Raw genomic sequence first — 15,868 nt, 5'->3', positions numbered from 1 at the left:
TTTTGTTAAAACCTAATAAGAACTCACTATGCTCTACACATTACAGTAGAGCGAGTTCACCATATCGTCGTGCTCTTCTTCTCGCACTCTCTCTCGCGTCGCACTTCCGCTCGTACTCCTTCAGGCTCCACGAAGACGGCGGTCAAGATGATCACCAACTCCTCTCAAGAGGAAATGGCCAACCCATAGTCCTTCTACTTGTGTCTCCATAAGGGAAGAGAGTAAACGAAGGAAGAAAAAGGCAATAAAGAGGTCACCCTCTTCTCCTTCTTCTTCACCTTCCTCCTCTTCCAACAAAAGCAGAAGCTATTCTCCTAGATAATACAAGACAAGAGGACATCGCAAATCCTACCCTGCTTGGAGAAGGTCCCAAAAGCTTAAGAAGTTCAAAGAGGGACGAAAGAGTATCTCTTTTCTTACCTATGATGGCACCTTTGGTGCTACTAACAAAGTATTGGCCTTCATCCAACAATTCGACACTGCCTTTGGAGACGAGGGCTTTATAGAGTCCTCCAAGCTATGCTATGTAGCTATGCACTTCCAAAACTTTGCTCGTCAATGGTGGGCTAGCCTTTGTGGCAACGGCAAAGCCCCAAAGACATGGAAAACTCTACGAGTTTCCATCATGAAGCAATTCCTTGCAAGCGATGCAAAGGACAGAGTGCTTACTGAATGGTGGAGTTTGAAGTTGATCTCCAATGAGTCTATCCACAAATATGTGGAAAAGTTTTCAGATTTAAATCTCAAGGCTACCGTCTTTCAAAAGAAAGCCTTTGCTGAGCAAAAGCAACAATTTTGTACGGGATTACCTGAAGACATGGCCGAGTATGTCAACTCCCAATGGCTTGGCTCTATCACCAAAGTAATCCACCACACTATGGTTGCTTCGTGCATCAATTCTAGTAAGGGGCTAAAAGGAATGCCAAGCCCATGGAAAACAAAGACAAAATTGAATCAAGAGGAAAGAACAATGTCCAAAACTCTTCCCAAGGCAATTCTAGTAACAACAACAACAATCGGTCCAAGGAGAAGGGAGTTTACAAAGGTAAAAATAAACTCTCTCATGAAGAGGTAGAAGATTTTTGTAAGGGTCATAAATGCTTTAAGTGTGGGGAGCAAGGACATGGCTATCATTCTTGCCCCAAAATAAATGCCCACAATGAAACTCCTAGAGCTTCCACGATTGAAGCTCCAAAAGAGGATGCTCATTGCAAAGTATGCTTGGGGTGTTAAGTATGGAGCCTGATTTACCCTTGTAATTTTCTCAGGTAAAAGCGCACATTTGTAAGGCCCCCATTATGAGGAGAAGCCATCGTGCGTGAAGGAAAATCACTCACCGGAAACCAAAATTTTCACGGACAAAAATCAGGGGCAACTTTAGAGGCGGCCCCCGAGACTTTTTTTTTCGCCGGAATATTATGGCTCGACGGCGGCCGGAAAGTGGTCGAAAAACAACCGGTCGGTTGGCCGGTGGCCGGTAGTCAATGGCCGATGGCCGGTGGTCGGAAGTCAATGGCCGGTGGTCGGTGGCCGGTGGTCGGAAGTCAATGGCCGGTGGCCGAATTCAAAAGCGGACTTGTCTTCTCAAGGGCGGCCACACATGGGTGGATTGGAGGGTCCGATTTGGACTTATTCGCACTAGGGCAGCTACACATGGCTGTCTCTCATAAGAGAGGGCAGCCCTTTTGGCCTATAAAAGGAGGCCATTTCTACACACATTTCACAGTGTGAAGTTGATGCAACAAGGTGAGTGTAAGGTGGTGAGAGTGAAGCAAGGCGGGAGCTCTATCAAGGGTTTAATCCCTTTGTAAACTAATTCTTCTTTTGAAGTGCTAAAGCCATTGAGTGGCTGCTTTCCCGTGGACGTAGCCCACATTGGGTGAACCACGTATATCGTGTGTACTCTCTCTCTCTCTCTACTCTATAATCTCTTGTGTGTGAAATCTATCTCTCTCCATTAAGTAATCTACTCAAAAATCTATTTAGCTACATCTTATTTCCTAACATGGGGAAAGGTAAGGGAGCATGATGCCTTCATCTTGTTTGACCTTGGCTCTACTCACAAATTCATATCAATGGAGTTGGCCACCAAGTTAGGCATTCAAGCTCAAGAGGTGGGAGATGTTGTTGTAGCCGATGGAGCCTTCAAGGGGCAAGAAGCCGTAGTTACTCCCTTGATTGCAAAATTGAGGCTTCATGTCCAAGGCTATGTTGACAAAGAATATTTCTTCATCTCTCCTCTCAAACATGAAGATGTCATCCTAGGGGCACCATGGTTTGACTGTATGGCTGTTAATGTAAAGTTCCTTGAAAGAAGGTTGTATTTCGAGTATACGGAAAAGAACGTGTACATAGATGCTGATGAGCTTGGTCGTACCATACCCCTTGTAAATTCTCTTGCTTTTGACAAATCAATGAAAAGTTCAATTTCTGCGTACATGAATTTTGTCAAACAATCCATAAAAGGTCCTTATGTTTTATCAAATGAAAATGCTAGGAATCAAGAAGAGTTAAACTTGCCTAATTTTCTAAATGGATTCCAAGATGTTTTTATCGATGATATCCCTATGGACTTACCTCCAAAATGAGGGGATGATGACCATCAAATTGAGCTCCTACTAATAAGCTCACCGCCTCACAAGCCTCCTTATCGAGTTTCCCAAGCTCAACAAGAGGAGATTATGAGACAAGTACAAGAATTGGTAGACAAAGGGATGGTGAGGCCTAGCTCCTCTCCCTTTTGTTCTCCAATCCTTTTAGGGCAAAAGAAATATGGTACATACCGCATGTGTGTGGACTATCGAGCGCTAAACCATATCACTATCAAAAACAAATTTCTTGTACCGCGGGTCAAAGATTTGTTTGATAAGCTACAAGGTTCTACCTACTTCATTAAGATTTGACCTTGAAAGTGGCTATCATCAATAAGGATATTGAATGAAGATATCGTAAAGAACACGTTTCGTACAAAGTTTGGTCTTTATGAATATCTAGTCATGCCTTTTGGCTTAACTAATGCACAGCCACATTCAAACATTTAATGGAGAAAATTCTTAGACCCCACTGCAAGTTTACACGAGTGTTCTATTAGGGTAAGCTCACACTTGTGGCACCACATGGGAATGACCCCTTGTCTACTAGGATGGATGAGGAGATGACATGGTCGAATGAGAGAAGGATGCAACCTCTCTGGCCAATGATGTAAAAGCACTAAGCCTACTTAAGAGGCTTCTTTCTAGTTAATCGCTTGCACTTTGAGTCTATCATTGTGTCTATGCTCTCACCTAAAGTTATTGTTATTACCATAGCCAAAATCCTAACCTCCATCTCTCTAACCCTAACTCTAACACCATGGTGAAGCTAAGGCTCCATCCACCATAGCGCAACACTAACCATTGGTGATTAGGGAGACACTTCCTCTACCATATCTACCAACAAGTGGTATTAGAGACTACGGTTCACCCCTAGGCCTAATTGTTTTGCTTTTCATCTTGCCCTAATCATTATCATCACTTAATGAGCTTGGGCACGCTCTTGGAAATACCAATGAGCCACTACCCTTCTTAATTTTAGATTTGTGATTAGTGGCACCTAATAATTGTGTGTGTGCATGCAATTTTTCACTTTTATTGTGTTCATTTTCAACCCATTTTGCATTAGCATTACTCTTGTTGTAGTGTTCATCTGATTGTGTGACTTGTGTGTGTGAAACGTACTCCGCGACGCCGTTCCATAAAGCTCTCACATGCTTAAGTCACTTCTCATTTGTCTCATCAATCAAGATCTCCTAAGTCTCTGCTTTTTCAGCTTGATTAATCTCTACTTTGTGCTTCATTATCTCTTAAACTTTTCATCTAACTTTAGGGATGTGTGTGTGTGTGTGTGTGTGTGTGTGTGTGTGTGTGTGTGTGTGTGTGTGTGTGTGTGTGTGTGTGTGTGTGTGTCAAGCCACTCTTAAAGAGGGTAATAAGGTCGTTTGTATTTTAGTGAATCTCATTGGTCTTACACTTGGTAAAGTCAAGGGGGAAGGTCACCAAACTTGATTGTTGCCTACCCGGAATCTTCGATACGTGCCACACTTGAACTACGCATCATTTGCTTTACAGCTACCTTCGGCCACATTGATCAGCTTTTCAAGTGTGCCATGTTCATCAATTGCCTATCAAGCTACTTCATCTTTGCCCCATCAATTGATCCACATTGTCTGAATGTTGCCTGCCCTGCTCGTTTGAGCTTATCACTGCAAATCTTGTCTACTACCCTCGGCAGCACAACACCATCACCATCGACTGCCTAGCCACAGCCAAGGGCAATATCCCACGATCGGTTAGCCCAACGTTGACTGAATTCAGATCATCTTCATAAACTCACTTTGGGCCTGCCAACTTATCCCCGACTCTACCTAAGCAAGGGATTCCCATAGGCCTGCTCTCAAACCCTTGCAAAAGCTTTGCCACAAATCCTTGAACCACTTGTAAATCCCATTAGCTTTTTAGCCATATCTGTACACGCAAATAGATGATGGTTAGAGTGAAAATATTACAAGGGTCGTGTTCTTGTGTATAATGTGTCTTTATGATTTTGTGCTATGGCTCTTGCTCTTTTACTTTTTATCTTGTTTTTGTGAGTATAAGGATTTATATATACATTCCCTAAGATTGGAGATTAAGAATTCAGGGAGAAAGGTTGAGAGGGGAGTCAGTGAATGATGAATGTTAGCAAACACTCCCCCTTTCCTTGGGTCGATCATATCGTTTGAAATGATGTCGTCGCCCTTTGAAACCAGTTGTTCCAAGTTGTTATAGGTGAAGGCTTTAACCAATAGTTTTTGACCGCCCCTTGCATTTCATCTAGTTGCAAGGGTGGTAAGGTACTCTCCCATGATTTTATTTGCAAGATTTTTGTAGGTGGTGAACTTACAACGGGAGGTGCAAACTCTTTCTTGCTTGTATGGATATGTACAATGGTAGGTGGAGGTTATGTCAAAGCTTCTATTTCCGTATAGGAACTACATGAAGAGCAAGATGTTGGGGTATAAAGCCCAATGTGGTCGCCCAGGTAAGTGGGCGGGCTGCCAGGTATGTACACATATTCTTTTGTAAAAACCTAATAAGAACTCACTATGCTCTACACATTACAAAGAGCGAGTTCACCATATCGTCGTGCTCTTCTTCTCGCACTCTCTCTCGCGTCGCACTTCTGCTCGTACTCCTTCAACTGGTACCAGAGCTCAGATCGAGGCTCGGGGCAGCACTGCAGGAGGCTAGAGTCACCAGCTCAGATTGGAGTGAAATTCGACAAGCAAAGACACGGCCTCGACAAAGTTCTGCGCAGGCCATTTTCGACTACATGGTCTCAGCGGGTGCAGATCCGACTCTGCAAATTTGGGGTTTTCGGCCTACGACTACGGGTGCTGAGGATATCGACACTCCCAGAGTGTTGATTTGTGGCTGTCTACACATCGAAGGACGGCTCATAGTTCTTGGAGGCGTGTCACATACGACACGGGCGCATCTACACACAGACTGTAGGCGACATCCACTAGTTCATCAGGTAGCTTGTGTTTGCTGCTTGATATTCTAGATTTCATCCTGACATTGCAGGTACTTCCACATGGGATGTATTCTTAGAGATGATGTATGTCTGTTGAGGGTTTGCTGGCTGTGAGTCACGCAGCAAACAACCGTCGCAGCGGTTACAGCATACAGTGGGAAATTTGTGGATGTATGACTTTGTGGGAAGTCTATGTACTGTCAGATTTACTGCAGCCTTTGTTGAGGGTCGAGTGAGGTTTTATTGAGCTGGGGGATTCTCGAATGTTGAGATCCATTCGGTGATACAGGTCTTGGAGCGATCCCTCGAGCACCCTTAGATAGGCAGCTAGGATGTATTGACTGTGAGTTAGACAGTTGGGATTGCATCTTTGCTTTACTGCCGTTGAGGCATTGTCGCAGTCTATGCTTACAGGACAGTGACAGGACAGTCAGAGACAGTACAGGTGCAGGACAGGTTTACCCACAGCTTACAATGTTAGAAAGACATTGGTTTTTTGAGCTGTTTTTTGGTCTGTTTTTAGTACACCATAGCCATTTTACAAAGGAGACTCTGCCGAAATTTCTACAGAATCTGAAGCTTTCTTAGTTCATTTGACAGGTTGATATTGGTTCAGAAGTCAGTTTACAGGGGAAACTCTGCCGAATTTTTCCCAGGAAAGTAAACTACTGTGAAGCGTAGCTATGGCTAGATCACAGGACACTGCTCTTTACGATATCAAGAAGCTGGATGGAACCAATTTCCCATTGTGGAACAAGCAGATTTGGCACGTGTTGGTACAAAAGAAGCAGATAAAACCTATAAAGCTCAAGGGGATAAAACCAGAAGATATGGACGAAGATGAATGGAGCGAAATGGATGAATTGGCACTTTCTACCATTATGCTGACTTTGGCAGAAAGCGTTTACTTCAATGTAGCAAACGAGATGTCGGCTTATCAAGCATGGTTAAAGCTGAGTGATCTTTATGAGAAGCAGAGTGCAGCTTCACAGGTATACTGGCTTAAGAAGCTTGTTGACTTGAAGATGAAAGAAGGGACACCTATGTCCAATCATCTGAATGAATTCAACACAATCTATAGTCAGTTGTCAGCTCAAGGTGTCAAGTTTGATGAACCTGTTAGAGCTATGTTCCTGTTGATCACATTGCCGGAAAGTTGGGACACTTTTTGCACAACTTTGAGTAATTCTGCACCTCCAGATGGTTTGAACATAGCAGGTGTAGAAGGAAGTCTGCTTACTGAAGAAACCAATAGAAAGACAATGGACAAAGGCAAAGGAACAGCCTTAGTTGTCAGGGGAAGGACCAAAGAAAAGTACAAAGGTGGAAAGAGGAATCAGTCACGTAGCAAGTCCCGCAGTGCTAAAGGCAAGAGTGACATAGAATGCTACCATTGTGGCAAGAAGGGTCACATGAAAAGAGACTACAGAGAATGGAAAGCAGAAAAAGGCAAAGAGAAAGCTGAAGACCATGGTGAGAAGAACAAGTCCTCAGTGAAGATTCAAGAAATAAATGTGACAAACATTGTTGCAGAGGATGACAGTCTAGTGTCAGGAGACATCTACTTCTTGAAGAATACAATGGACTCAGCTCTTCTTACAGCATCTGATGGTAATGCACTGAGTGACTGGATTATAGACTCGGGGGCATCACTTCATGTGTCTCCAAACAAGGAGTGGTGTACTTCTTATGTGACCACTAAAGATCATGTTCGGCTAGGCAATGGGCAGACATGTGAGATCTTAGGTGTTGGAGATGTTCAATTGAAGTTTCAGAATGGCTCTTCTTTCACGCTTTAGAATGTGAGACATGTTCCCGCAATTACAAAGAGCTTGATCAACACAGGTTTACTTGATGATGCTGGCTACGTCACCACTTTTGGACAGAACATGTGGAAGATATCCAAGGGTTCGATGACAGTAGCACATGGAGTAAAGTCTGGAGGACTTTACATGATTTATGTATCAAATGTCTCTAAAAATGTAATCAATGTAACCGAGCAGCCGAACGTTTCTTTGTGGCATAGCCAGTTAGGACATATGTCCAAGAAGGGAATGGAAATCTTGTCTCGTTCTGGTTATTTTCCTGGCTTTTCATTTAATGATTTTGAATTCTGTGAACATTGTCTGTATGGTAAGCAAACACAACAGCCACATAAGCATAGAAGTAGTAGAAGAGATACACAGTTGGCACTTGTTCATAGTGATTTGTGTGGACCTATGCCTAACCTATCTCTAGGGGGAGCTTCTTACTTTATGACATTTATAGATGATTACTCGAGGAAAGTATGGGTTTACTTTCTCAAGCACAAGGATGAAGTGTTTAGTGTTTTCAAAACGTTTGTGACACTTGTGGAGAATCAGAGTGGCAAGAAGCTTAAATGCTTACGCATTGACAATGGTGGAGAGTATGTTTCAAAGGCCTTTCAGGACTTTTGTGAGTCAAAAGGTATAAAACGTGAACTTACTGCTCCTTACAATCCTCCTCAAAATGGTGTTGCTAAGAGGATGAATAGGACCATACAAGAGAAGGTCAGAAGTATGTTGTCTAATGCACAACTGCCAAATGGGTTTTGGGCTGAAGCTGTATCAACAGCTGTTCATCTTGTAAGTAGATCTCCTAGCAAGGTTTTGCAGAAGGATTCAGTGCCAGAGATGGTATGGTCAGGCAAAATGCCCACATACAAGCATCTCAGAGTCTTTGGCTGTGAGGCATATACTCACGTTCCAAAGGAATTTAGGAACAAACTTGAGCCAAAGAGTAGAAAGTGCATCTTTCTAGGCTATGGTAATTCTGGTGAGATGGGGTACAAACTTTGGGATCCCGAATCCAGAAAGGTTGTCCGCAGCAATGATGTTCACTTTAATGAATCCAAATATCATTCTAAACCAGAGAGGGTTGAGGAGATTAGAAGAGTTGTCTTCCAAGAAGATGGACCTGCACGTGCAAGACAAAATGTCACGGCTCAAGAGGAGCAAGGATAGGATAGAGTGGAACCACAGGTTGTGGCTGAGCCTGAGCCACCTATTGTGCGTAGATCTAGACGTGTCATGCGACCTCCTGATAGGTTTGTTCCATCTATGAACTATGTCATGTTGACTGATTGCAATGAGCCTTCATGTTACAAGGAAGCAGTGCAAATGAAGGACTCTGGGAATTGGCAATTGGCCATGCAGTCAGAGATGACAGCTCTGCATAAAAACCAGACATGGAAGCTAGTTAAATTACCACGGGGCAAAAAGGCTCTACCCTGTAAATGGGTTTACAGGTATAAGATCACCGCTCATGATAGTCAGCCAAAGTACAAAGCAAGGCTTGTTGCCAAGGGCTTTAAGCAAGAACAAGGCATTGACTTTGATGAAGTCTTCTCTCCGGTGGTCAAGATGACTACATTGAGATGCTTTCTTGCATTGGTTGCCATATTAGATTTGGTGTTGCACCAAATGGATGTCCAGACAGCGTTCTTGCATGGTGATTTAGATGTGGAAATTTACATGCAGCAGCCAGAAGGGTTTGTTGAGAAAGGCAAGGAAGATTGGGTATGCCAGTTGTTAAAGAGTCTTTATGGCTTAAAACAATCACCGAGGGCATGGTACCATAAATTCCACAAGTTTATGCTTTCTCAAGGCTACAAACGTAGTGAGTTCGATCACTGTCTATATACAAAGAAGGCTAAGGATGGCAGTTGGCTGATCCTTATTTTGTATGTGGATGACATGTTGATTGCTGGCAAGCACTTGGAAGAAATTTCAGCTTTGAAGTCAAAGATGGCAAAATCGTTTGACATGAAAGACATGGGTGAGGCAAGTCATATACTTGGTATGCGCATTGAGAGAGACAGATCAAAGAAGTTGATTTGGTTATCTCAAATAGAGTATATTGACAAGGTTTTGCAACGTTTCAATATGGACAAGGGAAAGGCACTGAGTGTTCCATTGCCACCATATGTGAAACTTATCAAACAAGATTGTCCTGTGTGTGAGGAAGAACAGGCTGAAATGGATAAGATTCCATATGCGTCTGCAGTGGGTAGTTTGATGTATGCAATGATTGCTACTCGCCCAGACATTGCATTCGCAGTGGGAGTAGTAAGTCGATACATGTCAAACCCAGGCAAGAAACATTGGGAGGCAGTGAAAGGAATATTGAGATACCTGAAAGCTACAAAGAGTATGCGTATATGCTATGGGAGTCAGGAGCTAAGTGTAAAGGGTTTTACAGACTCAGATTATGCAGGTGACTTAGACAACCGAAGGTCTACGTCAGGGTATGTCTTTACATTGGCTGGTGGAGCAGTATCATGGCGTTCTAGATTACAAGATTGTGCTACTCAGTCTACTACAGAGGCTGAATATGTTGCAGCATTAGAGGCATGCAAAGAATCAATTTGGCTTAATCGACTAGTAACGGATTTGGGAATCAAAGAAGAGATGCTTGTGTTATATTGTGATAGTCAAAGTGCTATACAATTGGCTCGCAATCCAGTTTATCACTCAAAGACAAAGCATGTGGATGTGAAATGACAGAATCTTGGAACTGCAAGTAGACATGGTTTTTAGACCAGTCATGCACCATTTTTGCTTCCCTCATGAAAGGACGTCCTAAGATCATCTCCGATGCCATAGTGTGCTTGGAGAAATCCATAACAATGAAGGTAATCCTTATTTTATGTCCAAAGACCTTGATCTTGAGATCTTCTAGCATCCCAATAGGTTTAACAATAGACCCATTGGCCATCTTCACTACGATGGTTGTGGTCACAAGGTGAGGTCTTCCCATAGTTTCCCAGCAATTTTTAGTCACAATGCTAACTCCAGTGCCACCATCAAGGATTCCCTTCATAGTTAATCCCTTAGTAGTGATTGGTATGGTCGCATTGGATTCATCACCCTCAAAGTATTGTCCCAACTTGTTAACAGGTATTTCTATAACAAGGTTCTCGTCTAGGTTGGGTTGTGGATCTAAGTGTTCCTCCTCTATTGGCATCTCCCCAGATCCATCCATCTGTGAAAATTGTGGTAGCCCAAACTTTAGTTCTCCATTTTGGAAGGCTTGAAGAGCTGAGACTAGCTCAGGGTCTTTATATAGTTTGGACATGATGGTGGTTCTAACTTCTGAAGACATGAAATCCATCAATTTGGCAATGTTTAACGGAACCTTTTGGCCTTGAGTCCCTTGAAGTGGGAAAGATGGGATCTCCATTTCTTCGATAAGATCAAGTAGTCCCTCTGTAAACATTCTTTCCATCGAGAAGTGAGTACGCCCACTTTCCCATGACTTTAAGTCACTTTCTTCTTGGATGACACTAGGTATGGCTAAGGGTCTATGGACTTGGTGAGGTTGTTGTTGCGTAGGGAACACGGTGTCTGTAATCTGGATCTGCCTACGTGCTGGTTCTAGATCTCGTTGGGTATCTTCTACCAAAATCCTTAATTGCTTGACTCGCTCAATCTCCTCTATAGGGTTTGGATAAGTTCCTATCTTCTTCTTGGATCCTGGCCATTGTGGCTCATGAACATCTTCCTTGTTGGTTTCTATCTTAGTGGTCGTTTTGGTCTCCATGGTTTCACCTGAATTAGAATCCTCTTCAGCGTCGTTCATATATACGGGGTCGTCACCAGTCCCTATGTTGGTCTTTGAACTGGGGTCTGACTTCGCTGCTTTTTGCGATCTCTTCCTTCGTGTTTTCTTCTTTTTCTGAGATTGGGCAATTGACGCCGTGTCTCTTTCCTCAAGAATATAATTTTGTTTTTGGAGCATCGATCGTGTGAGTACGTTTACTGGTACCACATGTGTACTTTGTGATGGCTCCTCGATAACTTCAATCAAGTTTAATGGCGTGATCTTCGGCGCATTTGGATTATTTGCACATTGGGCAATCAAATGATCTATGCCACATCGATTACACATGAGTATCGGCATTGTAGACGTGCTCACTTGATTGGTTTGCATTAGTGTGGCGTTCTTTTGTAGCCTAATAGGACACTCAGCTACACGATGTGGACCTCCACACTCATAGCATTGAAGAGGTGGTCTCTTAGCAGTGTAATTGATATTTTGACCTCTTGCCGCAAGAGCAGCTACTTGATATATAGGTTTGACTTGTCCCCAATAGTCCTCCATGTAGTATTGTGGACTTTCTTCAAGCACATCCATCCCATAGGCAATATTAGGGTCTATATCTTCCTCACAACCTTCCAAACAAGCAATAGATGACTCACAACCCACTTGATTCACAAAAGTGATTCTCGGATGTGGTGGTTGCGGTCCTAGCACTGGAGGTGGTAAGGGTGTTGTTTGAACGACATTTTGGGCCCTAGGGACCATGTGTTGTGCTGTTTGTTCAAGAGGTGGGGCCGGCATCAATGCAGGCACTCGAGGTGTGTCTGTCCATGCTAAGGTTGGTCTATTGGCCATCGCGCGCTTAAATACTATGCAATCCTTAGCTTGATGACCATACCTCCCACAGGCATTGCAATTCCCATTGAATTTTACTCTAAAAGTAGGGCATTCACTGGTACTATGCGGTCCATAGCATACTGAGCACCATTGTTGCTCCCTTCTTGGATACATATGATTGTTTTGCGGAGCACGATTGTCTCTAAGACTCTCTTGAATAGCCTTGGTGAGATCTGCTAAAGTCATCTCATATATCTTTGGCTCCTTAGCAATAGGCTTTAAGGTCATTGGCTAATGCCCTGATGCTTGCAAGCTAATAGATTTAGTCTCAACAGACACTCTTTCTTCTTGAATCATTAAATTATCCTCCAATTGGATCGCATTGGTGGTGACTGCTTCCCAAGTGGTGATACCTCTAATGACTAGGCCATTGTAGATATCCTCATGTCGTAATCCCCTAATGAATCTATCAAGCAATTGATTATTATTGAAGCGCTCATTTGGATTACAACGAGAATTCAAATGCTTCAGGCGACTAATAAAGTCTCTCACCGACTCTCCTTCCTCTCATTGAGCTTTCTGGAGCTGAGAGGCTACACCCCAAAGCACTCCCTCTTGTATGTATTATTTCAAGAACAATCTCCTAAGAATAGGGTAAATCATTTTTTCTTCCACCCTTAGGGTTCTATACCAATCCCCCGCCTTTCCACTTAAGGTTAGGCTTAAAGCATTGCTCTTATGTAGGTCATTGTGTTCTCCTAGAGAATTGCATATTTGTTCAAACACTTCGATATGCTTTCTCACATCCCCGTCTCCACTAAATTTTTGTGTTAGCTTGGCTATTTGTACTGCTTTACTTCTAGGCTCTCTATCAGGCGTGTTACGCATATTCTCTGCAATAGATCGACCAATAGCTCGGGCAAATGTTGCCAAGTCACCTAAGTGAGCAGGAACCGTGGGTGGAGGTGCTCTAGAGACTACATGTGGAGTAGGTATTGGCATTGGGCTTGGCGCATAGGAAGCCCTTGGGTTCCACGTTGGGTACGATGTTGTGCCATGTGGTGGCCCAAAGTTCATATGTGTGGCCCTAGGCATAGAAGACGTCGGATGTGACATGCTAATGCTCGCTGGTATAGTCCCATGGAAATAAGAACTTGGGTGTTGTGGTTGTGGAGCATAGGTAGTTGAAATAATGGGAGGAGCAGGGAATACATGAGTGTGATGACCCATAGGTGCATACGATTGGTACACACTTGTAGGTACTGCTTGCAGGCATTGAGCTACCATGTAGTGGTGCTTTACTAACAAATGAGGTCCATGGCGTGTTTCTTGGCATGCCCATCATTGGGGTAGGCATGGTAGCCATGGTGTCATCAAGGGAAAGATGAGCTAGACTTGGAAAGGTAAAGCTAGCACTTGTGGGCTCAGATTGCACCGAGACCCTTGGCGAAACAACATATGGGGGATCCATCAGACTTACCGAGGGAGTCTCCATTTGCGATAAGGTCGGTTGTTTAGCCTTTCCTGTATCCAAGAATCTCATGAGACCCGTTGAAGGCATGTTGATCCCCTTGTTCTGTCTCTTTAACTCGATAACCCTATGGATGACCTCACAAACTCTTTGTTGTTGATCCTCCACACTAGTAGCACCCATTGTGGATTGTAGGACATCTAACCAACCCACGTGATAGGTGTGACCTGTGTATAGGTCGGTCAGAGTCTCTGTTTGTAGTTCGTACTCCCAGTTCTCATTTAAGAACACTCCATCTATGATTGAGGTGCTAGGGGTGTCCTTTGAGCTAGATGCAATGTTGCTTTCTAGGGGTTGGCCCTTAGCGGTTGCTAGGTCAGGAGCACTCGATTTCTCTCCTAGCAAAGATATTGACATAGGACCTTTCGATTTTAACTCTCTTCGTTGCTCCGCCTTGTGTAAGCTCTTAATTTCCTTTTCCCTCGCTGCAAGGATATATCGCTCAACCTCTTGCACTTCAGCAAGGCTTCTACCATCGGGTAATATGACTTCACATGCACATTCTCTAAAGGGCATAGGCTCTACGTTGGTCATGAATGGAGAATTTACTTCCCCACCACCCTCATTTATATCATTAGCTCCATGTTTGGACCGAGTGGCTCTACTAAAGGTTTTCTTCAAGCGGCTAAGCACGCTTGGCCCGGACCGTGGACCCATGGCATGCATGTCTTGGCTTGAGCTATCAGGATTAGGCATTGGGAAACCCTCCATGACGTCGTAGTCAGAGGAAGAGTCACTAGCCGCTATGTTCGGGTCTTGGTTTGTACTACCTTGGGTCCTCGCTAAGGGCCCGGAACCTAAGGTAGGTGGATATTGAGAACTCGCGTAAGTCGAAATTCTCTCTAGTTGTTCCGTCTCTAGCACACGACCAGAGCGTAGATGCATGTGCCTTTGACAACCTACAAGCGTCGGCGAATAACCTCGAAGGTTAACTGCTTACCTTTTTTAGGCGTCCGTTTTCACTCGTTTTATTTTTTTTTTAAATTTTATAATGTTTTTAATGTTTTTTAATGATCAGTTTTTTTGATTAAAGTGTGTGATAGCTCGAAACGAGCGTATCACTTAGAGGGTCGCTATGTGCTTTACAACACAATTTTCGGGCATCTAAAGTTCCGTTGGTCCTCAAAAAATTGATTTTTAGCTACGTGTGAAGCTAAAATTTGTAATTTTAAAAGGCGACTGAGGCCTAAGCCTGAGCGTGAGGTTGGGCTTGGGTCTGGGAGATATTCCCGATCCCGGTCCTACCTTTAAAATTTTTTATTTTAAAAAAAAGAAAAAAGGATAAGGTCCCCTCGGCCTGCACGAGAGCACACACACACTCTACCTACCTACTTCCAACTAATACACCTACTGTTACACACTAACACGCTCTATTAGCTCTCACAGATCTACTTCCTACTTACTGTACATTACATTACACAGAACTAACAACCTTAATACTAACACCTTACACACAGAAAAAACACAGTACCTTTGAAAACTCCATTAACAAAAAAAATACACAGTATAACACAAAATCCTTCTTCTCAACACACACACACACCCTCCTTCCTTACCTTTCCTACAATTGAAATTGCACCACAAAAGAAGCACAGAGTGCCATTCAAGCTTAGTGTATGGCATTCCCCGGCAGCGGTGCCAAAAATGTGTGTGTATGTCGCACGTGTCAATGCAAGGAACTTGCCGATGCACCGTGTGCGAGCCACAAATGGCTCCAAGCACACAACAAGCCTAAGCTCAAAGATGACGTTGGTGTGTCACTCACCGCTCTACGCTTCCTGTCGTGGAGAATTCCTCGCCGCGAAGAAGAGGGAGACGCCGCTACGCTGCTCTCAACCGCCTAGCCGCCATCGTGCCGCCGCAATGCTCGATCGCACACACTCTCTCTCTCTCTCTCACGCATACACACACACACACACACACACACACAAGGAGACGAAGAAGAAGAAGAAGAAGATGGAGATGGAGCAAGAGCACTCTTCAATTGCACAAATGAGAGAATAAGTGAATTTTAGGTTTAGTTGACTTTTATATGAGCTCACCCCATTCACACTTGGGTGCCCATGCTTAGCCAACTAATCCCTTGAATGTTCCAGTTAGAGTGCACCTCTCATCGGCGATCACTCTTACCCTTTTCCTATTGGACCGACAAGCTCGGTACCTGACTCTACCAAGTAAATAATACAATGTCCGTCGTAGGTGATAGGGTGTTTGTGAGCCGTGAGGGTTAACACTCTTTCTTGGAAAGATGGGAGAAACAAGATTTGCCTCTTTCTTGGAAAGAAGGTTTACTTAAATTGTTGCCTAAGCAAGCGCTTCGCGAGCGATTCTCTCATTGGCGCCCTATTAATTTGATTCCGATGGTTTACAAGATAATGGCTAAGA

The sequence above is a fragment of the Adiantum capillus-veneris genome, chromosome 11 (genome assembly GCF_014529385.1).
Source record: "Adiantum capillus-veneris isolate H3 chromosome 11, ASM1452938v2, whole genome shotgun sequence".
Lineage (NCBI taxonomy): Eukaryota > Viridiplantae > Streptophyta > Polypodiopsida > Polypodiales > Pteridaceae > Adiantum > Adiantum capillus-veneris.
The sequence above is the reverse complement of the archived record's forward strand: the minus strand, read 5'-3'. Positions refer to the sequence as shown.